The 24,339-nt window shown below is 36.8% G+C and overlaps 1 protein-coding gene across 5 annotated transcripts in view; it reads right to left on the reverse strand.

The window, feature by feature from the left end:
• The window catches only part of LOC117572509 (lachesin), a 174,600-nt gene that overhangs the window by 128,566 nt on the left and 21,695 nt on the right, over positions 1 to 24,339 (reverse strand). Inside the window, exon 1 of one of the 5 annotated variants that reach the window (XM_052005211.1) lies at positions 6,174 to 6,323. The exons of the other annotated variants lie outside the window; for them this stretch is intronic. The gene's annotated coding sequence lies outside the window, so the exon portion shown is untranslated. Of the gene's footprint in view, positions 1 to 6,173; positions 6,324 to 24,339 lie in introns of those variants that run through there. 5 annotated transcript variants of the gene reach the window in all.

A 24,339-nucleotide genomic window follows, 5' to 3' on the forward strand; every position in this document is an offset into this window, starting at 1 on the left:
TCGTTGTTGTTTGTTGGGATTTTCGGTTTGCAAAGTTCATTTGACTGCTGCTCTGTATGTCACTGTGTGTGTGCGAGTGTGTGTGATGTCAGTGTATGTGTTGCCATTGCTACATTTATTATTAATAGCACTGTATTCCGGTCAGTTGTGTATACAAATGAACGCGCTGCATTGATGTTGCTATTTTATGACCGCTCTACGCATCGTTCTTGTTATTCTTGTTGCTTTTGCTTTTATTACAGTTATTGCAGTTGTAGTTGCTGCTGCTGTTTCTGTTGCTTTTGCTGCTATTTTCCTGTTGATGTTGCTGTTGTTGTCGTTGTCATAACATGGCCACATTTTCATTGCGCATGAATTGTTACATTTCGTTTCATTTCGATTCCATCTTTCACTATTGTCTACTTCAACTCCCCAACAGAGCATGGCGACTATGTCAAGCGTTTTGTGTGTTCATTTCAAAAGTGATTTATGGAGAGCTAAATCTGACTAGTTGTCGATATTTAGCAAACAGTTAAGTGTGCCTGTGGCTGATGTCAGTCCAATGAAATAACAAGTACATTCAGATGACTAATGGCAGTCAAAGAAAATATGTAAAAGCTAAGTTGATTTAACAGGAAATGTGAAATGTTTAGCTATAGCTGAATATACAAAATAAATGGCAATCAAGAGTGTCAAATTGAGTTAAATGTGAAATTAAATACAAAATTGTGACACTGTGAGAATATAATAGTAAAAAATAAAAAAAACACAAATTACTTGGAACTGAACAATATTATAAACTGAATTCTTAACTTTAATGAAATTGAGTACTAGATAAAAGTCATTAAATTAACAAGAAGCTGAAGGTTTAGAATAATATTTAGTACTCAGAATTGAGCTTGTATCATTTATATAATTAAAATAAATACATAAAATTCGAAATCCTTAAATTAAAGAAACTTTGTATTATTATGATCAACTACTAACTGTAACTAAGTTTTGATTTTAGCTGAATCAAATTTTTACAACTATAGCTTATATATCATGTAAAGCAAGGACAGAAAATGTTTATTCAGTCGTAAATAAATTATTGAAATACAGTAATTGTTAATTTAAATTCAGTTTAGAAAAATAATAATTGATTAAGTCCAAGACAACTCAAATAATAATTACTTTTTCAAAACATATAAATTTATCATATTGTTAATAAAACTTATAATTATTAAAATAAATCTGAATAAGGATAAAATAAGAGTATCTTAACAAACATCATAATACTCCTAGTTGTCAACATTGTCTGCCTGCCTGCTGTCTTTAGGTGACTGCATTTAAATACACTTTAACCAAGTGATGCGATTGGGTTTTGTGGTGTCCTGCGACTTGGTCGGTTCAATTTTGTGAAATGATTTATGAATGCACATGACATATCAGCTTCCTGTACCCACTCTGACATCACCCTCCACCCTCTGTCACATTCACCACTCCCATTTGGAGTACCCGGTAAAGTACCGTTACTGCAGTGGCCGCAGCATCAAGACATTAATTTTTGATTTAACTGCCACGTTTTTGTCGCTCGCGTCGCTTGGCTTAAATATTTATACACATGCATTTAATAATAAAACGAATCATCGTTTATTTACATTCTTATTTTATTATTATTTGCTGTATTTAAAACTGTCCAGTCCCATATATATATATATATATATATATATATATATATATATAGAATATTTACTCAGTCAAATAAAATGTAAACAACCCGCTCGCCCATCATACGCCTGTCTCGAGTTCGCGTTCGAGTTCATCTCATTTTTTTATTTGCGCCGCATTTTTGTGATACTTTTTCATTACTCATTTTTGATGAACGATAAAAAATCATACATCGCAGCTGCAGCTGTTAAATATAATGAACAATGTATAGAGTCTCTCGCTGCTCTGCTCTGCGGGCAATCAGCCCAAAAACCAACGCGTTAAACTATTTAAATTGAAAAAAATTACAAGATATTTTAAATATGTATGCAGCATTTTTATTTCGACAGAAAAACTCCGAATCATTTGTACGAGGCAATAAAATGTGTCGCAAATTGTTTAATTGCCCGTACAGACGGCAAAAAGAAAAAAAAAATGCAATTCCACTAAGAGCTCAGCGTGTGCCGGCAAACTAGGCAATGGCATTTTTAATTTAAATTTATTCGATTAACACCACAAATTCCATGCATATCAATATGCATATGGCCATGAGAATGAAACACTTTGATTACTTTGCAACATTGTTTTTGAAGAATCTATTATACAAAGCTTATAATAAATATTGTCATTTTTACTGATAGAATAATAAATATATTCTTAGCCATCTATTTATAATTTATCTGTAGTCCAGTGATAGGAATAATTTTTATATGGAATATATTGATATTTATTTGTATTGCCCTTTCTGCTCTAATCAAGGCTTTTAAATTGTATTTTTTCTTAATAATTACTACTGAGATCAAATTCTATTAAAATGAAAGGAAACATTAAAATGAACCATGTACTTGAACCATTTATTCCAAAAATAAACATGTAATTCACTTCGATCTTTTTTAAGTTAATTTCAAGAGAGTAATTTATTAAAACAAACAAAACAAAATAATAATATTACGCTGTTCATTGTTATAGCCAAAAGTAATTTAACAATGTTTTATATGTAAACACAGCTCATTATTAGGAAAAAGTGCATTTGTAATAGATAATCTAAAGTTTTCAACGTCCAAAACTTAATTTCTTTTTCTCCAACATCTTTACTTTGAATAAAATAACAACTTATAAGATTGCCCAAAAATTCACATGTTGCGCCCTGAAAAGTATGCTATACAATATCTGTACTATTATTATTAATGATTATTTACGGTTCCTGGTAAAATATATTCTTCATATCCTTAGCTCTTATAGTAAACTTTAATTTCTTATCTTTCTATCTTATTTCTTCACTTGTGTGTTCATCGTTTCGTATTAAATGGCAATCTATTTATATCGCAAAATTCCCTCACAAAAAGTCGCTCGCACGACATGCCCCGAAAAGTATGCTATCATAATTCATAGAACTGTCAATCCTTCATCCATTATTGTTAATGGGTCAACTCTTAATCTATTTCTTATAGGCACTACTACTGCGACTATTTCTGGCTACTATTTGCGTATCCTTTATTTTGTGATACAAACTAAAAATCAATTTCAATGACCTCCAAACAGCTGTCAGAAATTTACATATGTCGCACCGCAAATGCCAGGAATATGTGGCAGCCGCAAATACGAGTCGTCGAACAACAACATGTGTGACTGACCCCCATTCACAGACTGACTGACTATGTGGGCGTGGCAGAGTGTTAACATGTGCGTGCGTGTGTCTGTGTGTAAGTTGTAAGTGAAGGCTGCGGCTGCTGTCGAAATGGGCGTTTTGTTGCTTGCTGCTGACATTTTATGGCTGACGACAATGTTTTTGCCTTCGTCACGCCTCCCGCCTCGCTTCGCCCCGCAGGGTCAGTCTATATACGTATATACAACTGGCAGTCAAAGTAATTAGGTTGAAATTACAAATTATGGGTTCATGTAGCAGATTATAGCGACAAAATCAGAGCAAACGCACATGACTGGAAATTACAGCATTTGTTTTCGGTCATGTGTGTTGGCCAACGCAAATTTGCCCCCAAAAGTGGACAAACGGGTGAAGAGGCAGCAGCTGTAGCTATAGCAGCAGCTCGTTAAAAAGCACTTAGGAAGAGCAGAGGGCGGGGGTAATTATGATGCAATCAGTCTGAAAACAAATGAACAAGGCTAAAAATCACAACTCAACAGGCAAGGCTAACTTTTCTATCCACACACACACACACACACACACACACACAACTTGTGTGAGAGCAGTTCTCACTCTCTCTTTCTCTAGCTGGCAAAGGAATTTTCAATTCCCTTCACGACAATGTAAATTATGCTCGGAGGTGGCAAAGAAATGGCATCCAAGGGCTGTCATCCACCGACTTGCATCTTGAGTGGCAGTGAGACAACCAGCTGAGCAGCAATGCGCCAAACTGACAGCCGCCACATCGCAAATGGAATTGCTTGACAGGATGTCAGAGAGAATGGATAATGGTGCAAAGGCAGTTGGCAGTTTCCTCTTGAAAGCAGCAAGCAGCAGCCGAGCAACGGCATCCAAGCAACCGAGCAACGTTGAGAGGAAAACGGAAAAGCAGCTGCAGCCACAAACACGAAAACGCATTAAGTTGCCAAAACGACGAGAGCTCCGAAATTGTCGAGCAAACAAAACAAAACAAAACACAAGAAACGGAGACGGACATGGAGAATATATTTGACAATCTTAATGAATATTAAAAGGTTCATTTATATGCATCACTGGCATCTTTCGAATTCCTACCTCTTCCCACTCGCAACAAAAAACCCATTCAACATTATAATTGCCAAGACCCACAAAAAAATAAACCAAAACAAAAGCAGTTTTTTATATGTTTTTACAAGTATTTTTTCTTCTTGTGCTTATTTTGTTGTGTTCGCCTTGAAGCGCTAATTAGTTCATTTTTTTTTGGGGGCTGTTATTATCTTTTGTTTCGAAATGGAGGACATGCAAAAACAATACACAGTAGGCGCGCCCTTTGGCTGTTGCCACAAGTACTATACCAGAATAGAACCTTGCTTATAGGCAGTTCCGTAATGAGCTTAGCAAAGACAAAAAACACACACAGAGAAAGAGACTTGCGGTCCATTTGAACAAAGCAAAGGCAGAGGGAAAGTCAAGAGAGAAGGAGAGTGAGAGCTTGTGGTAGTTTTCGAGTATTAAATGAATAATTAACACGTTTAATTTAAAACACAAATAACGATACATGAACTTAAGACTTCAAGTCTACTTTCAAGCTTAAGATTGGCTTTCAATGAGTACCAGAAAATTTAAATTTTTGTGTGAAGTAAAAAAATAACATGTTTAAATTTTATGATCAGACTTAAGAATTAATGAGTAGCAGAAAAAATCAATTTCTGAGTGTAAAATAAGAATTTAACACGTTATATTTTCAGACTGAAAGTCAAAATTTAAGTTTCAGATTATATTTCAATAAGTAGCTCAAAATGTAAATTTTTCAGTGTAAAATTAATAATTGCCAAATGTAATTTGAAACGTATAAACTTTAAATTAAGAGTCAATTTCTAAACATCATTGAATTTCCGCACTTAAATGCTTAAAGACTGCATTTCAATAGTAGAAAAAAATTTAATTTCTGAGTGTTAAAATTATAATTAACACATATATTTTTAACCATACTCGAACTTCATTCATTAAGTCAACTTTTAATCTGCATTTTTCATTTTAAATTTTTTCATTTATTTGCTTCATGATTTAATTTCAATAAATAACAGCAAGAGACAATTTTGAAGTGTTGAATAAATAATTAACACGTTTAATTTAAACGATACCCGTACTGAAAAGTTAAAGTCAACTTTCAGCAACATTGAATTTTCCCATTTATCCGCTTAAAGATTGCATTTCAATAAGTAGCAGAAAAAGCCAAGAGCAGCAAACAAGGTTCATGGACTTTTATTTATGCGGAGAGCTTAAGCTATCAATAACTTTGACTTCGAGTGCAATGAACCAAACAAGAGGAGTGTAGAAGACGGCAGCAATAACGAGGCGAATGATAGAAAAACCATTGCCGCGTAATTTGGATCAGTGCTGCGACTGACGAAGAGTTACCGTAGCAAACAGGAGCTGAAGCAGCAGCAGCTGTAATTCCTTTACAAGCTGAAGGATATTAAAAACAAGTGCAGCAGCAGCAGCAGGACGCAAAGGGGCACAAGCGAAGCAGCAAACCGAAGCAACCGGAGCAACGTGCAGAATGTTGCATAAACTTAACATAAATAATGGAAGCAATATTTCAAGGCAGCGCAAAAGCTGGATGAAACAAAGTGGAGTCTACTCTTCCAGGGATCCAAGGAGCAGCCGCAGCGCAACAAATGAACTTGGGATGACTTGCAGCGTGTTCGGCTGATTGCCGTGAAATTTACGTGTCCGTGGAGCGAGTGAAACAGCAGCAGCAGCAGCAGCAGCAATGCAATTTTTTTTTATACTCTTTTCTTTTCTTGTGAATTTGCTAGCATGCAAATTGCATTTTAAGGGGCAATATCAGAGGTAACAGTTACAAAACGGTATTTACATTTTGTTGGTCAGCTACTTCCGGCAGCACTTGGCAACATTGGTCACACTATTGTTTGCACTTTTTTTTTTAAATTTCTCGAAAAACAATTAAATTAATTATTTAAATTCAATGCATTTCTAACTTTGCACTGCACAATCAAACACAGCACGGAGCACAACGAACGGAACTTTATTTCTTTCTGCTCGTTGTTTGCCAAAATACACACGGCGACGTTTGGCGTCCACTTCCGGCGCAGTTTCGAGTCGAACTGACGACCAAAACGCTTCGCTTCATTGGCAGCCTTCGCGTATGTCCTCAGCCGAAGCACGAGCAGCCGAACGTTACTTCGGCTTCGTCTGCGACTTCGTGGTTCTTTCGTTAAGTTTCGAACGTTGTTCGCTGCGCTTGCGTCGTAGCTTTCGAACGAAACACGTGCGTTGGCAGGCGAAAAGGCAAAAGCAAAAAAGTCAACACAAAAAATGTAAAGCAAATCAACGAAAGAAAAACAAAAACAAAACATTTATTTTGTGACTGTGACTTCGCGCCTTTTTCGAACATCGCTCGCATTGTGGGTGCCCCAACAACAACAGCAACAACAACAACGACAACAAGAAAGCGGAAAAAAAATGTTGTACGCAGCGCATAAATCTCATTGGCCAAGAATGTGTGCACAAATTAATACAAAGAGCGGCGCCGACTGCGTTGTTGTTGGCTCTTTTTGTTGGCCAACTCTGGGGCTGAGTCTCTCTGACTGCTGCGGCGGCATTAGGCCTACAACAACGACGAGTCACCCCCTTGAACTTGAATTGGATTTGTGAATACTACATCAGCAGTCAGTCGTAGTGGGCGACGAAGGAGAGAACGACGAGGCGCAACAGTTGTGGCACAAAGTGAATTCATACATTAGCTTATAATTCAATTAATTACGAGCACAGCAAATTGAATACATATTATGTTGATTAAGTGAAACAGCGACACTAAGTGAAGAGACGCGATTTATTACGCCATTGTAAATTACAAAATAGTTGGCAGCATTTAAAATTACTCTAAACTTTACTGTTTTGCAGTTTATTATTATTTAAACTATAAGTAGTTGTTTCTTTAAATTATTATGCATTGTTTTTTTTTTATTATTTTATTCAAATAAAGAAAATAAAATTATTGTGTGCATTTTTTTATTCAAATTTCAAATACAATTCCTTATTGCAATGAGATGAGCCTGAATGACTAAGGCCTTCAGGCACAAGTTTGTTAAAAAAAATAAGTCAGATGTAATTAAATTGAAAAATTCAATTTGAACAATTGTACTCACTACATAATTTTAAATTCTAAATATTTACAATTATATAAACATATTTTAAATTTTGTTGTTCTTCGTATAACTATTTATTAAAAATGTTTCTGCATGCGAAATTTACTAAATTGTGTTGCGGAAGCATTAACCATTAATTAGGTAATATTTTGTTTGAAATAAGCACATTATAAAATATTTTTTATATATTGTTATATAGAAAATATTGTTATAAATTTTGTTCAGAATACATATTAAATATTGTTTATATATTGGTATAAAAACTAAATTCCCCATTTACACTCCAGTTCAGCCACAATATATTATGCCAAACAGTTGCCACCACTTCCAATTACTTTAAATTTTATTGTTGTTCAGAAAATTATTTATTTATTATTGTGGGTCGGATACATTAACAAATAGATAATAATTTGCATGAACCAATAAAAATAGTAAGATATTAAGCAGTTAAATTGATAATTACAGTCAGGCCACAGTAAAATATTTCATAACTTCCTCTAAACATAATTTATTAAGTCACTACAGCATTATAATTTTTAAATAATTACAACCGTATTTCAGTAATTTAATTATTTCAAAATTCTCATTTGAAAATAAATAATTATTATGTAATTTTTAAAATTAATTTTCAACATTTCTTTAACCAGAATTAATAATAGTTGAGACACAGTAGCAGCAAATGTAAAATAAATAATTAAAACGTTTAATTTTTAATGATACACTAACTTAATTCTCAGTAAAATTGTATAATAATAATTTGCTAATATCTTAAATGCATTATTACAACAAGCACAGAAGCAAAATATTAAGTAGTTATTAAATTGCTAAATACGCAGCAAGAAACTTTACAAACTTCATTTATTATGTTCTGTACTATGATCGATTTTATAGGATATTTTATCAAGTACATATGCACAACAACATTGAGCTCAATATTAAATTAAATTATCATAACAAAAAACCATTTAAACTTGCAGACAGAAATTAAGAAAAAACGTTTTAAGAGCATAAAATATTATGATATTTTTTTCATTAACAAATTTTTAATGCATTTTTTATGCACTGCCAATTTGCTGTTGTGGCAGAAAAACCATAAACCAACTTGCAGCTTTAGTTTGTTGAACTTCTTCACCTCCTCTTCCCTCTTTGGCCTTTCAGCAGACGCTTCGTTGTGGCAAGTTGCAAATACATATTGCACTTAAATATTCTGCATACGTAATTATGTCAGTTGCAGTTTAGTTTTGCGGCCATGTCGATGGGGAGAGGGGGAAGAGTGCTAGAAGTTCTGGGATAATATCTGAAGCATATTTCTGTGTATTTCTTTTTCTGCTTGCGCAATCATAACGCACAAGCGCACACAAATGTTTTGCACAATCTTTGACTGGCAACTTACAAGAGAGCCACAAATTCGCTGGACAGCTAAATTTCCTACCCACGCAGCCTCCGCGCCTCATCCCTCTCTCTCTGAAAGTTATCTTGGGAAATGTAATGCAAATTGTACTCTGATATTTTGTATCTGTCTCTGTTACTATTTTGGCTCTGGCGGCTTTTTTGGAATAACAAGTTTTTGTTTGTATTGCAAGTTGAAGAAATAAACAAACAAACAGCATACTTCCTTTGTGCTATAGCAAGGAGCAAGGAACAAGAAGCAAGGAGCCAGAAGTCTGGCAGGAAGTGCGCGCTTATAACAAAATTTGTTTTGTCTTACAACATGAGAATCTTGTTTGCTTTGTGGCCAGATTGCAGATTGAAAAAGGCAAAAATATGACTACAACTTGACTTCACTTTAATGGACATTTGTTGTGTACTCGTTGATGATATGTGAAAAAGTACAGATAATAAACTGAACTGTGCTGAACTGAACTGAAACTTGGCTGGATTTATAACTCCAACATATGCTCATCATCTTTAGATGCTTTCTCTGCTGCTGCTTATCTGTCTGTCTGCTGTTTTCCCTTTTTTATATTTATTGCATCATTCGCTGCTGTAAACTCACATATTAAGTGGATTGATGTATTAATATTTAAACGGCGATTTGTGGCTTCTCCTTCTCATCATACATCCGCCTCTGGAGAGCACAAGCAAAACGACTCGTGGGCCACTGGGTAACTGCACTCAACTCAACTTAACTCGGATGAATGAAAGTCAACTCGTAACGTTTGACCCTTTGCCTTTTGCTGTATATTTATGAGTGCAGATAATGCTTAATCTGCATATCAAGAAAATCGATTTCAGATATATATTTCCAACACATTCTATCTTGTCCTCCCCAGTAATTACCTCTATAAAAGTTAACATCTTGTGGAGCAACCTGCTCTCCAGACAGGACTCTTCTTTTCTCCTTCGAATGAGTCTCCTCACATTAAAACGCGACACGCATTGTGGCCCTATGTTAACTTTTTTGTGTGTGTGGGTCTTCGCTGTGTTGCTTCAGCTCATAAATAAAACATAAAAGCGCCGGCGCGTAGAATTCCTTTTTTATGATGTCGGCAAGCAGTTGCAGCCTCCTCTCCCTTCTCATTCCCCCTCTCTAACACTACGTCTGAGTTGTAGCATATTTTGAAAAATGTTTATAAAATAACACGGAAAACGTACAAGTCATAAATAATGCGTTCGACCCGTGGGCGAGGGAAGAGGAGAGAGAAAAGGGAAAAGCAGGGAAGGGACAAAAAGTGTCGCAGTAATATAAAATTACCACGCGTTTGACATGCAAATATCGGTAAACAAGTTGAGCCTGATCCTAACTGACAATTATAACTGGCGACAACACTGCGTATGCTTGATTTGTGTATTCATTTCAGACAGTTGCAATAGTTTAGCATATTAAAGTGGATGAAGATTTAAGTTCTTTCTCTGAAAATTCCTCTCTGGGGGTCATTCACTTTGACTTTGCGAATTAATAAATTGCAAGTGACAGTTGCGCAATTATTTACAATTAATTACGCATTTGACACACAAACACAAGTACCTTCTCTCTCTGTTCCTTTTGAGAGCTGCAGAAATTGTCGATAGACTGCAGAGAGAAACCCAAACTCAACCCCAAAAGCAAAGGGAACAAACAGCTCATAAAAGTGGGCAACTTGAAAAGGTCTTCTGCATCCTCAGCTGCAGTTGATTATGCCAACTCCCACACACACAGAATTCTGTGGGCGTGTCGTTGCCCATTTTCGAGTAGAAACACAATCGATTAACATTTAATTGCACCTGCGGCTGCTGCACAAATTTCTGCCTTCTGCCTCTCAGATTCACTAATCGAAATTATTGTTCGGGTCTCTCTTCAGGCTACAGTTGAGTTTAGGCCCGTAACTCGTTCAGTCCCCGAATATTTGCTTGCCTCTCGAATCTTGCTGATGGCAGCAGCAACACACACACCCCAATACACCCGCACACACACACTCGAATACACACACCTGAGTTTACAATGTGTCGATGCATTCAATAGAGATGCAATCACCTTTGCATGCTTAAAGCTGAGTCAGAGTGAAGCCAGGAGACACAGCAGAAGCTATTCTCATTTAACTTGTTCTACTTACCGAATAATCAGTGGCATCCTTTGAGGAGGATAACCCTCAAGTGGCTCAGCAGCCGAAGGATACATCAAGCTTTATATTTTCCGGTTTGTTTTTAACCCTTTGACGACCCCAAACACGAATCTAAATCCTTTTCCTCTTCCGGCTTCAATTCAACAATAAAAACCAAACAATTTAGCGAAAAGTTTGAAGGCGTTTTCGTAGCTGCGGTCGCTCAAAGCGTTTCCCAAGGATTTCAGTGTCAACAAGGGGAGAGAAAAGAGGGAAAACACTTCCGCTTTTCACACGTTTTCCTTGTATTTGCCGGGGCAGTAGAAAAATGCCACAAATGTTGCGCCAAAAATAACATTTGAATACCAAAAAAGGTTTTTGTGCCACGTCAGACTAACGAGAAGCAGAATGAGGAGAGAAGAGGAGAGGTGTGGCAGCTGTTGATGTTGATGGAGACGTCTCCATTTGGAGGCAGACGCTGCCGCAGCTATTCCGGGCATTTTCATGGTGACATTGCGAGGATAACTAAACTGGCCAGAAAAAACTGAAGCTGAAACTGAAAAATGGAAATATTCAACCAGAGTACGAGAGTGAGTACACTCACTCGAGTTTCGAATATACTCGCACTCGTATCTTCATTTGCGAGCGACTAAATGACAGTTTTTTATGTTGCTTCATTTCAATTGATCGACAAATAAACTGGCGGCAAATCGCATTGATTTTCCTAAATGCCGCTGTTTGCTTAACGAGACTCGACAAACGAATCAATATCAGAGAATTCGAATCCGAATGCGAAATAAAAATTGAAACAGTATCAGTTGCAAATACAGGACTCGAATTGTCCTCGATGATTGAACTGAAGCATCCTTTGGATATCCATTGAATTGTTGACTGAATCGCGTTACAGCACATTAATATTTGATTTCCCTGTTTGTTTTTCATTTACTCAAAAGCAAATTTATTTAGATTTCCTCCATATGAATCCGATGACACCCCAAGTGAAGTTTCCCCTTTTACATTCTCTCCCCTGTCTCACTCACTCATTCTCTTTATCTTTTTGCCACTCTGCGAAATCGATACTCCTATACGCTTCGTTGAAGTTGCAACTGCATTTGAAGTCGAGTGATTGTTGTGACTGGGAAAGTGAGATGAATTGCTGCTTGAATCCTTTCACGTTAAATTATGTATTCATTTTTAATTTGTAAGCTTCGCATTGAAATCTTTAAACAATCCAAAGTCTAAGCTCAGTCCTCCTCAAACATTCTCATAGATTTATGTAGTTCGGACAGCTGTTGGGGCAAAGAATCAGAATGAAACAAGGATACGAAACAGAAGACGAAAAGGAGTGCGAATCTGAAAGGATTTAGTTTGACCGCCTTGACCCACATTCACTTGCCACTCACAAATTTATTTGCCAAAATATATTTCACAATAGTTAAATTCCTATTTTTCATCATCAGCCGAGGCTTAAGCTCTCATATGATCTCTCTGCCTTTCTCTGTTGCTTTCTCTGTCTCTTTGAGAGACTCGGAATGTGCCAGCTGTTAATATTTTGACAATGACGCATAAGTCCTGGACAAAGGACAGGCATTCCTAATGCCAACCAGTTGAACAGACAGTTGGCAAGATGAATGTCGACAGTTGGATGAATATCCAAATTTCATATTCAGGCCAAGCACTCGAGTCTAACCCGCCTCTCTCTCACTCACTCGCTTCTTCTTTCTCTCTCTTTCGCTCTGCTGTTATTGTTTAAGTTGTTGTTTTCTGTTTTTCTGGCACCTTCATTAGTTATTCAAAAATTGTCGAGGAACAGGATGCGAAGGATAAGGAGGAGCACAACTGGAATTATGTCAGAAGTGCTCGGGTTGTCTTTAGGCCCAGCGCCAAACGCACATGTGAACAGAGTTCAGGTGGAGAGAGGGAAAGGGCATGAAGTGGGGCACATGATGACTGATGAAGGGAACGATACGTTAAATGTGTGCTTAAGTAGCCAATGTCCTGCCACTTAAAGGTGTTTGAGGAAATAGCTTTAAAGCAAACAAACTTAATTTTGAATCAGACAATTTACATAAGCAACCAATGAATAAAAAAAGTGCTTGTTATTATTAGCTAAAGGATGCAGCTTTATTCCTCGTTATGAGAACCTTCTTTTATCGTGTTCTTTACCTCCGATTCAATTAATTTGACAAGGGTAATGCTCCAAATGGGTAAATGAGTGAATAATTGTGAGTAACAAGTGAATTACAGCATTTAAAACGACAACAATTGTTGGATCTGTTCCTGCTTTGTCTTCTTCCTGTTGTTGTTCTTCCAGTTCCATTGCGCGTGTTAATGAGTTTTTAAGTTGTTCCAAAGTGTCCTCAGTACGCGACAGCGATAAATGTCAATTGCAGAGAGCCAGACGATGACAACCCTTTACTCCTTTACATTATCTGTGGGGGATTCAAAGTTCAACTCTGCCTTCAAGCACCCAAAATGCAGTCGAATTCAATGAGAGAGAAGCTGGCAAGGATTCAGCATAATTTCCATTAAAAAGACCAGCAGAACATTCCCTTCATTCCGACGGTGTAAATGCCAAACAATTGCTGGATTATGGCCAGAATTCGGAATCCTCTCGATGACCATCGAGACGGGCTTCGAGTGTGGTCATAAATCGGCGCTGGCTAATTCCGAAGAGCGCACTTCAATTCGCATTCTGTCTGCACTTGGTTGAGGCCTGTTTCTGACATTCATTGATTACGAATGAATGTTGTACTCACACTTGCACTCACTCTCCCTCACTCATATTCAAATTGCAAATGAGTGTAAGCTGAATACTTTCGAGAAACTTCTACATTATCAACAAAATGTCAAGCCAACAACCAGACAATCTTCCCACACAGAACATTGCTTTATTTGGGTCGTAAACTTTTTCTATATTTTCCACTCTGACTTTGACTTTGGACGAAGTGAACGTTTTGCTTGGTTTGGCAATGATTTAAGTATAAGTTGAACAACAACGCAACCAGACACGCCCACAGACAACTCAGAGGGCAAATCTATTGAATTGTCATTCTAATGGATTCCATTTCATTGCCTGTTCATAGAGGGGATTCCATTGGTCAGTTTAAAGGAAAACAATATCTGTAGACTAGATAGCTTTAAAGAGTTTTCCCTTTTCTTTCAGATTATCATTGAAGTCATTTATAGTTATTCGAATTAGCAGGTTTCGCCCAGAACAAGGAAATCCTTCTCAATGTAAAGGAGAAGGCAGCAAAGTTCTGGTTGAAGTCAAGTCGTGTCCCCTGTGATTAGAGGTAATGTCAAGACGTCAGGCAAATTGATTTATTGCCCAGCAAAAGCCACAGGTGTCCATCTCCTTCACCTACTACACCCAATTCCAATATTTGTACTCTCAAGTTGTCAGTTGTCCCCAGCTGACAGACAGATGGACAGACTGTCGTTGTGGTTGCCCTCGCGCATTTCAGTTTCAGTTTCCACTTTGTTGTCCTTGAATGGCCTCAATGGCCGCTCAGTTCGAACTTCGCGTGTCCTTTGCGGTTTTCGGTTCTCAAACTGAAACTGTTGACAGCTCGCCCACCTGCCTCCCTCTCCTTCTCTGTCACTCCCCCTTCCCAGTCACCTCTTGAGTCAAGGAGCATGAAAAATGATAGCGTCGATAGCGATAAATCTTGGGCGCATTTAAAATCGAATCTTTCGCTTTGTGTTTAGCATAATCATTGGCAAAGAAAGAGAGAGAGAGAAGGGAAGTCGATCCCCTTGCTGTGCTTTTGTGCTAATTCGAATTTAATGCTCGCTGCACGGCATGACAAATATTGTGGATGGCGTGTCGAGTGGGAGGCTTGAGGGACATCTTGTCCCGCTGACAGTTTAATTGAATCTAAATCCTGCTGTGTCTGACACAAAAGAGAAGAAAACATATTTTTAATTTCACTGTTTGCTTCGTTGAGAAGGTAAACATTGAGATTTATGGCCACATCAACTGGGAGAGAACTTCAATGTGCTTCTCTAAACATATTTTGATAGCCTCTCCTAAGACTCTTCTTCCTTTTCTTTCTCTCTTTCTCGCCAGACATATGAAAATGCTCAACAAATGTGGCCAAGTGCAAGCTGCAAATTTTCTCAGACATAAAAATCCCTAACAAACTATTTTGTTACGCATAATTTTAAACGCAGAATAAAGGCATTTAACTGCAGAGTTTATAGTTGATATTTTTGTTTGGTTTTATAACTGTGTATTTTCTTTATTTTTCAGAAGAGTTTGTTTAGTTCTTTTTTTTTTTTTTAAATTTTGTAGCTGAAAATGTCTCTGCCATGATTTGTTATCTGGACTAAACCACACAAATGATTTTTATAAATATTTTTAACATTTCCCACAACTTTTTCTGACAACTCAACTGCGATAAGCACAGACAACAAACAAAGCAACAGCAACTGCAACTGTCAGTTAAATGCACTTCTGGCATTTGTTTTTCTATTTTTAACACTGCCAAAGTTAGACTTAGATAGCAGTCAGGCGACTTTAGTGTTAGCATAGATTTTAAGTTAATGCAATAAATATTTAATATAATTTATTAACACTAAAGAGTCATTTGTCTTTGCAGCACGAAATGTGTCAAAAGTTTAGATATATCTAAATTGAAGATTTATCGGAAACTGCGATGTTATCTTTAGATTGCCTAAAGGAAGTCTTTGATGTTGAAGCAACAGCGCGTGATAAATGTATTTAATATTTAGCATCTTCTTTAATTGCTGCCGAGCTGTGATGTGCTTTGATGTGTGGCAAATGTAAGTTGCAGCAACGTTGCACAAATTTAACAATATCTGTGTGATTTATAGTTGCATGCAGCATAATGAGGCTTCACATGATGTCTAGAATATCGATTTTGTGCCACAAACTCTGGGCAAAAGTGTCAAAGCTGCGAGCTGAACGATGTGACGTGGATATCACAGAAGCACAGTTTATGACACAATTCGCTGCCAGTTGCAGTTGCAGTTGCCACGCCACGGAGTCCTGCACTTTAAGTTCGCTTTCCCGCTTGCTGCGCTCTATTTATGTGGCACATCAAAAGGCGCCAAGGGCGAAAGTTTCGAGTCATAAATATGAAGGCAAGAACTTGCCAGATAGTTTCACAGTCAGCGATTATTAAAAATTTATTGATTGCCCCATCCGATAATAATGGTTTTACGCGGGGGCGTGGTCGCTGACACGACTTGCCCAAGGGGCACACAATGCCTTACTTATGGCTCAGGCCAAAATGCTTTCAATTTGATTGCAGCGCGGCGGTCACAAACTTGGCAGGCAAAAAAAGAGAATCGAGATATATATATATGATATTTATGCACTTCAATGCCGTTAGACAGTTTAGAAGCGAGATAGAAATAGATAGCGCTCAGAGAGGAAGCGAGAGCGAAAAAACTTTTGCAGATTATAAATCAAAACTTTCAATTTTCAAGCAGTTTTTTGTAACTTGACGGCAAAGTTGTGTCCAGACTGTTTTTTTTTTTCTTTCGAGTCCAAGGAGAAAGTTTGGGGCCAAAGTCTTCAAAAGTAAGTAAGAACAATAAATTGATTGACTGACAAATTGTAGGCGCGTGCAACATGCCACTCCATGAGGAGTGCAAATATGCAACAACAAATGTAATTAGTGTTTAGTTTTGAGCCTTTGTAACTAGAGATTTGCGGCAATACCCTAAAGGTGTTAAGCAATTGAAGAAAGGCATATTAACTGTGAGCTGAATTAGGATTAGGAAATTAGTTTTACCCGTAAGAGATACAGCTTTAGTTTTTTTGCAGCATATGTCACATTCAATACCAAATATACATTTCGGTATATTTTAGTATTTTTGCTAGCTATAATATTTTGACACCTTTTATATTAATATATTTTAAAATTCTTTTTGGTGGCCATAATTTTTATGACCTGTTTTATCAATATACCAAATACAGATTTCGGTATATTTCAGTATTATGGTAAGTCACCGTCGAGCACACTCTAGCCCTCTTTTTATTAGCACATGTTATATTAATATACCAAATATACTTTTCGGCATATTTTAGAATTTTTTGGTAGTTATGATTGTTTTGACAACACTTTTTTGTATTAATATATCAAATATATATTTCAGTATTTTTTCAGTATGTGTATTTTGGTATATTTTAAGAATAATACCGCATTGTTTTGACTATATTAAAATTGGGTATCGGGTATATCACAGTTGAGCCCACTGGGAGCATTTTCATTTGTCTTAGTATTGGAAAGAGCATCTGCTTGTTGTGCAATAGCAGCACTGTCTGTTTGGTTTTGCTACTATTGTGTGTTGCATGCCCCAAAGGCATTGTGGCTCATTTAAAAGCTGGCTGGCAAACTTAACCGCATACGCACAGAAGACGCAAGAAGACAATGATAGCGTTGCATGGAATTATTTGCAGCAGCTTCTGTTGTGGCAGGCAAAACATATAGTGGAAGTGACATGGGGGCAAAGGCGAGGGGGCAGTGAGAATGTAATCAAGAAAACATTTAAATGAATGGCAAATTCAAAATTGCATGCATATTTCATATGTGCAACCACAAAATGCTCATGTAATTGCGCACAAGTTGCCACAGTATGTAAAAGTGGGGGTTGGGAAAAGCGAAGATGCTTGCATAAATTTATGGTTGCCATGCCAAAAACTTTGGCAACACGCTCTCGCACCCAAGATGTGCCACACTCAAAGCAGCTCTCTCTCTCTCTCTTCCTCTCTATTGCTCGCTACTTTTGTGGTCGACATTAGCATGCAAAGGCGAAGGCAGGCAGCAGGCAGAAATTTGCACATTGATTACTTGCCGGAAGTCATAATTAAACAACATCAAAGGACACACGAGGCGTCATTGGCAAGGTCCTTACAAACTTTGTGTTTTTTTTTTTTCGTTAGTAAAATTAACACATAATTTGTTTACGAAACACGTTTGACACGGCCAAAAACTTGACCACTTTTCACCTACTAATTGAAAATTCCAACTGCGAGCTGATAATGCGAAGAGCCAACTAATTTGGTTACAACAACGAGGCGACAGTCAAATAGATGTTGGTGTGTGTGTTTGTGTGTTGTGGCCAACAAGTTGAGTCGAGTCGAGTGTTTGCCAGACATGCATGAAGCGGGACATTGAGGATACCAGGCCAAGGCCCAAGGCCAGACCATTAGCAGTGTCAGAAGTGGAGAGAGCCACAGTCAGGTCGTTAAAAAGTAAAAATCAATTTATGAGTAAATGTTAAGTGAAAAAGTTTTGCCATTAAAAGTGAAGCAAAAGCCGAAGAAAGGGGTTAAAACTCGTGTTTGCTCTCGAAGCTGTTGTTGTCCTCCTCGTAGGTGGTTCACGTAAACTCAACCAGTCTGTCTCGGTGAACTAAGTCAGTCTCCAATCCAAGGTTTCAGCTTGTGCAGGCTAGAGATGTGCTAACTATCGTGAGTGACATGATTAAGTGCTTGAACATTAGATAGGGGTCGAGAAACCGTTTATAAGTTAGTATTTCCCATTATGATAATAGAAGCTAAAATACAATAGCTTAAATAGTAAATTAATCAGGGAAGCATTTAATACACATAGTGTGAGTTATAGCTGCAATCCCCATACTTTTAACCATTAGCATATTTATCGGTCATTTTAACTTTTCTATTGCCACATAAGTTATATGAAATATATGAAATTTATTCGATATTTCGATAGTCATCATAGTGTTGGTTAACATAAAGTAAAGAAATAATTCTCATACATTACAGACGCCACCGATGTTATTCTGCATTTAAAATTATTAGTTTCATTGAACTTTGAATAATTTTGGCTGCCACATTAATTATATTATGAATTGTCTCGTCTCGAATGTTACAATGAATGCATCGACTGGACATTTATTACTCAAAAGAATTAAAGAGATTCATATGTTTTGCACGTTTTTTGATAACTTGTTTGCAAATATTTAAATTTATGGGTTGTCAAAATAAAATGGTTGAAATATTGAAGCATTTTTTTGGTATAACATTGAATTATTTAAATTTTTTTCATCTTTTTTTCTCATGAAGTAATTTTTTTAATTTGTTTACTACTTGAAAATATTTAATAGTAGATTTTGTAGAGATTTGTTTGGATTTCATATAATTATTTATTAAATTGAAATTGCAACCGAGGAAGGATTTACAATTTGGATTTATTTTCAGTTATCGTCCAGCACTCAACAAACCTCGTGAGCATTAAGAGCGCATCTCTAGCACGAGGCGGGATTGAGGTGTTGAAAAGATAAATCAATTTGCTTGCTGTGCACAGTTGGCAACAACAAAAAGGTTTAATTAACGAACAAATGTCAACTTGAGCGAGCAACACTTAAGCGGCAACTTTTGTACGCAATTAAGGCATGAATGAATGACAGCTTGAATGGGCCAGCTAAGTGGGTAACTGAATCAGTAGTGAGAGAGTGAGCAAGTGAGTGAATGAATGAATCACTCTGAAGGTGCTTTCTAAAGTGATCCCTTTCGACGAATTGCTTGTGCAATTTTCTGTACACTTGGGTCGAAACTTGTGTCTGGGCCTTAAACCACAAAATTGTTGCACTTGTCAGTTGGGACATTTAATTGCTGATAACAGATCGAAGGCAGCCTTAAAGGAGTCGAATGTTCATTTAATTGGCAATTTAAAAGTTTACTTCAAATTTAAACCTTTCTTTAACATTGCTAAAGTTTAATTTTAGATTTTTTTGACACTTCTAAAAGAGACTATTCCCTTGGCGAATAGTGGGCAAAAAGCGCAAATACATTTTAGTTTGGCACTCGATGCAACAAAAGCGCACAATTCAATGAAATTGAGAGCAACAACAAAGCGAATAAATTGTCACTTGGCCTGCTTGAATTGTAAGTGCAAATATTAACATTCAAAACAAGCGCACACTTGTGGATTACACACACACACACACACACACACACATCCTCTTCACACACACGCGCGCATCTAGTATGTATAGAGATGTCGTGTTAGTAGACTCCACGTGGGAGAGACTAGCAGTGAAATGGAGGCTACAACAATACCCAAGTGACAATGTAAGTGACAGACAGGCACAGGCTGCACAGCTGTTGACAGACGCCTCTCTGTTGAAGGCATTTTCCTTTTTGCGACACTCAGAAATCAAAAGTAGAATCCGAAAGCAGTGCAAACAATGAATGTCGCCAGGCCACCGCAGGATATCAAATAATATTTGAACTAAATTTCGCCTTAGAGACTGACGATAGACAACGACGACGAGCACACTTTGACAGAGAGACACAAGCACAAGGTTCTTGGCTCTCACACGTATTTCAGTTAAGTTTAAAATCAGTCTGTCTTCAACTGCATACAGATGAGCATTTGCATGGCGTGGATACCGACGACGACGTGTTGACATAGGAACGAGAAGGAGCAGCTTCATCAAATTACATGTTGATAAACAAGTGCAAACTTGCCAGCATGCAGGTCAGTGTAAATAGCAAATGCATGTGAGCTGAGCAGCTTACAGATTACATTTGCCACACTCCTTTGCCTCGCGCCACATGTTTCTTGGAATAGCACATATAATGGATCCTATGTTAATCGGGTTTATGTTCTATCTATATCTAAATGTGTGTAATCTACACTTGCCACACGACATTTGCAACCTTAAGCACAGTCCTCAAGTCATTAGGCCCTTCTACGCTTTATGGTTTTTAACTTATCCCACACACATAAACACACATGAAACCACTCTTACTTAATGAGTCATTTGGCTAAATGTTCGCTCTTCTGACTTTGTTAATAATTAATGCATGTTTTAAGTTATAATGTGACAACATTTTAACGCACTTTGAGTTTTAGTGTGGGTTAAGCCTTTTTCAAATTATTTTAATCACCGTTTAAGTGCACTTAAGCTAACTCATATGGTGAAATAAAATGAATTTTAATTATAGTCATTTTATGTTGCGTTTGCACCAGGTGAATGTGTATTAAAATTATATGAAATAAACAAATATATTGAACTTATACAAAGAACTTTATAGAACTTATTAATATACCCGGTACCAATTCCCAATGAGAGCTTAACAGTGTGATTTTATCCTTAAAATATACTTAATTAATATACCGAAAAAATTCGAATGTATACCGAAATGTATATTGGGTATATTAATAAGACAAATTAATTCTTTCTACTTTATAGGAAGCGAGTATAAAATATTATTTTTATTAAAACTAATACAAAATAAAATGTAGGTAGATACGAGAGGTTTACGTTAAGAATAATTTATGTATTTTATATTTTATTATAATTTTAATATTTATATTTTATAATAATGCAATTTCTCCTACCCCTTATGGAATCTAGTATCAGCAAAATATAGTACATATAATATATAATATTATTTTACAATTTTATGTTTTATCAAATACTTTTTTATCAAATCTGTCTCCAAACACAGTCTGAACACAGCACATTTCTTAGGTTATTATCATTTGAGCTAAATAGATTCGACATAAATATGAATATGCTAATATAAATATAAATTTCTAGTCTCAACGTTAATGCTGAGCTTGCAAAGTCATAAGCAAAATGTTGGTTAGCCAATTAGCCAAATGAATGTTAATGAGAAAGGGAAAGCATAAACAGAGTGTGCTATAGAAATTAATTCATGACAACACATGCGACACGTAGCACAAACGCAATGAATGCAATATTTAATCAAGGCAAATAGTATTGAAATGTGATGAATTTTTAGACATTTTTTTTTGCTGCAGTTCAATCAAATATAATTTTATTGCAATTGAAGAGAAATTTAATTGTTTTCTTTTTTTTGGCGATACAATGTTGTATATTTACATTTTATACAATGTTTGAGCAAAATTTATGAATGCAATGAATTATTTATTTAGCAGGTGCCGCAGCACAGTTTGCATTCCAATTAACACGAGCTACGAGCGAGAGAGCGAGCTGGCATAAATTCCAATTGGAAAATGTATTTATGTCAGCTGTAAGCCGATTAATGACGTCCTGCAACAGAAACAGAACTGCAACTGAAAATGCGGGAATCCAATGCAGAAATCGATTCGCCTGATGCTGATGTGTCGATGGCGATACCAAAAACCCGTTGACCAAGCAAATGTCGAAAGCGGCCTATTAAAATCAATTAAATTCGGAATGCATTGGCAAAAGTGTGGCGTTAAATTTAATGCATTAATGGCGATGCGAGGCGAGGCGGCTATAAATTTTATAAGTTTTATATGCATTGTTGTAATTTATATCTACTTTTACGCGCATTTAAATCGTAATTATAATTTTCGTAAAATATCATTTGGAGTCGCTGTGGTGGCGTCATTAAAATGTTGCATTAACTTGGCCATAAAACTGCCACCTTGCCAAATTCAATTGCGAATTGCCTGCCGTTGCGTGAGTCGTTAAACAAAACGGAAATCTCGCACAAAATACTCCGCATTTAATTGATTTCGGTTACGAGCGAGCTTACAACAAACTTGCGTCTCCCCAACCAACCAATTGGCAATAACAAATGCATTAATCCCACTCTCTTTTGGGCTCTTTGTCTCGTGGCGTGTTAAACAAATATCCGTTCTCCAAATGGAATCTGATTAAAATTCAATGCACGCAAATAAATGTTTAATTAAAAAGCATTTTTATTATTTTATAGATTTCTGTGACATATGCGGAACAACATTCGTGAGTCTTTTTTATTTTTTGTTGCTGTTGTTGTTGTTTTAATTGCTGCTGTTGTCGTTGGCATTGCCATGTTGTTTACATGGTTGTTCAGATTTTAATTGACTTGGCAAACAAGACGAAATATATACACACACACATACATATATGTACATATTTGATAAATATCATGGCAAACATAATAAACATTTAAAATATTACGCATGCAACGTTCACTTTTTCCAAGTGCAAAAAGTAAATAACAATTAAATAAACTATTGAATGTAAAAGCGGAAGTGCAATGAGCAAATGAAAATGGTAGCAAATAAATATTTTTAGGGTGCAACAAAGAAATACATTCATAACTAACCTTTATGTTTCTTTTTGTAGGGTATTAAAGTATCAAGTTGGAATATTACACAACAACATAAACCATTAATATGCATGCCTAAAGACTTGGAAAAGGGAACTATTTTCCATCCTCCTATGCTGACCACTCTTCCAGTCTACACCCCTAACTGTTGATACCCTCTACTCTTAGGATAAAAGGGTATTACAATTTTGTGTATGTATGTAATTGGCATAAGGAGTCATCTTTATTGTTTAGTTGCTTTGGCTGACAGTCTGATATATTTTGTACTCTATGTTGTATTTAAAATGTAGGGATCTATCGATATACCAAAGATAACCTTCCGTATTTCAGTATTATTTTTGGTATATGTTTTGTATATTTGTGGAATATGGTTTTATTAAACATGGGTAGCGGGTATTTCAAAGTCGAGCACACTGCAGCTTTCTTACTTGTGTTTGACTGACCTTTTTGGCAAACTGAGCAGCAATAAAAGTTTAAATAGAAGTGCCAACAAACCACAACAGCACTCATCATGGTTCAACGCCAACAGCAGTGAGAGGCAGCGGGCGGGGTGTTGAGAGTGGGGGGGCGTGGTTTTGAGGCAAGTGTTGGGACATATGCGGGGCATTTCCTGCAAAACCTCAATTGTGGCCCAAAGCGGACAAGCTAACAAGCATTAGGCAACGATACGTGTAGCGCTTAAACAGTTGAACTGCTTTATAGAGCATTGACCTCAATGCTCTCAAAAGTTAATCAAATAATTGGCTTTGTTATCGAATAGTGCACTTGTCGCTTATCAAAGCATTGACAACAAATCAAAGTGTTTATTTAGCATAACTTGCAACGCTTTGCTTCAACCCCTTTTGACACATTTTCTGCTGCTAAAGAGTCAAAGTTATAATACTCAAATAAAACATTTACAGACGCAGACGGCGAAAAACTGCAAATGACACTCTCTCTCTCTCTGTTGTGTGTTGTGGTGTTGCAACATTGCTGTGGCGCCACCCCAGCGACGCGTCGAGTGAGTCAAGTGCCATGTGAAGTGGCAAAGAAAAGGAGACACAGAGGGAGAGAGAGAGCGAAAGAGTGCGGAGAGTGTCAAGTGCACTTCATTTCGTTTCCCCTCATAAATTCAAACCGAAAAATTCGTTTACGGGTTAAAAGGGGGACAGACGAGAGGTTTGTTGGCTTGAAGTGCACTTGGTAACAAGCTGCCTACAGGCTGCCTGCCTCCTATTTAGTCTGGTCTACGCTCTTTTGGGTTAGTCAGGTTTTTTCCTGCTGCTGCTGCTGTTGAGCAGGTGGCTGTCGGTGTCT

The sequence above is a fragment of the Drosophila albomicans genome, chromosome 3, assembly GCF_009650485.2.
Source record: "Drosophila albomicans strain 15112-1751.03 chromosome 3, ASM965048v2, whole genome shotgun sequence".
NCBI classification, from domain to species: domain Eukaryota; kingdom Metazoa; phylum Arthropoda; class Insecta; order Diptera; family Drosophilidae; genus Drosophila; species Drosophila albomicans.